Below are 1,282 nucleotides of genomic sequence, written 5' to 3' on the forward strand. Positions count from 1 at the left end.
TCTCCGACACACAAGCAACAATAATGTGGCGTTGAAGATGTCAGACAAAAGGTTTATCTCGGTGTAAGGTTACAGACAACAAGCCGTCAATATGTTTTAGCTATGTTCAATAGGATTGATGTCGGTTATGTGAAAAATATGTAAAAATCCCATTTTAATAACGAATATCCTAATGATACGAAAAATAAATAAATAAATAAATGCACGTCTGTCCCCGACACACAGAAATGAATCATATGTATGCATCTTTTTGTGCTTCAAATGAAAGATGAATTAGATTTTGCTTCCTGGATAATAACAGACATGTTTGTGGATTTAATAGTAATAATAATAAGTAAGGACTAAATGGATCTGTGCAGTCATTTCTAAGCATCGGGGGCAACTGGACCAACAATCTCATTTTTAAAAGATTTTTAAAGAAATAATGCATTATGACTACACTGCAGAATGGTACACAGTAAAGGCTGTAAGAGGAATCTTTAGCTGAGCTCCATATTTTGGGAGATGGGAATTCTGGAAGATGGGAAGCTCATGAGTTGTAGGCAATTGAAACGCGCGACTGAATTATTTGCAGGCTATTTTAACATTTGAAGATAGATGTAGTGGGTTGTTTCGCTTGCATTGTCACATTTACACCATCAGAGGTTCAGATCTTTCCTTTTTATTTCCGTGAAATTTACCTTATATTTGCAGTTTCTGTTTTAAATCGGGGGAAATCTCAAATCTCTTCTGGAGGTATATTTAATATACATTTATTCCCGAATATTATTGTGGTTAAATGGCACTAAAGATGGACTGTTTAAAACATTGCAGAGCATTTCTTTTTTTTTTTTTTTTTTTTTTTTTACAAGGCTTCAAAATGCTGCATGTCCTCTTTATCATGCCGGAGTATAATTTTTTTTTTTTAATTAAATGTTTTTTTCTCGTTTTTATTAAAAAGATGTCAGCTGAAAGTCATTAACCCCGTTTGTCCAAGCTATAATTAATAGAACTATCACTGAACTTTTCTTTCTCGCTCTTACCTATTTTTAACTTCACTGTTATCTATGACTTTTAGGCGAATATTCCCAAGAAATCCGCGCATAAATGAAAACCACTACTGTAATCTAATTGACGGGAGTTTTATTGATTATTATGCTTCACACTCTCGAGTTTAATTTTACTGTCTGATTTCACTAGGCACTAGGATTAAAAAAAAAAAAAAAAAAAAAAAACTAAACTGATTAAAAACGATTAATGTGATTCGGACGGAGAATCGGAGCTTGAAATAACTTTTTGTTTT

General features: G+C 32.7%; 1 protein-coding gene across 1 annotated transcript in view; it reads right to left on the reverse strand.

Annotated features, from left to right (window-relative positions):
- Positions 1 to 1,186: 1,186 nt before the first annotated feature.
- The window catches only part of nr4a2a (nuclear receptor subfamily 4, group A, member 2a), an 8,021-nt gene continuing 7,925 nt past the window's right edge, over positions 1,187 to 1,282 (reverse strand). The window contains exon 8 of the mRNA XM_017469125.3: positions 1,187 to 1,282. This exon is cut by the window's right edge and continues 2,036 nt beyond it. The gene's annotated coding sequence lies outside the window, so the exon portion shown is untranslated.

The sequence above is a fragment of the Ictalurus punctatus genome, chromosome 6 (genome assembly GCF_001660625.3).
Source record: "Ictalurus punctatus breed USDA103 chromosome 6, Coco_2.0, whole genome shotgun sequence".
In the NCBI taxonomy this organism is placed as follows: domain Eukaryota; kingdom Metazoa; phylum Chordata; class Actinopteri; order Siluriformes; family Ictaluridae; genus Ictalurus; species Ictalurus punctatus.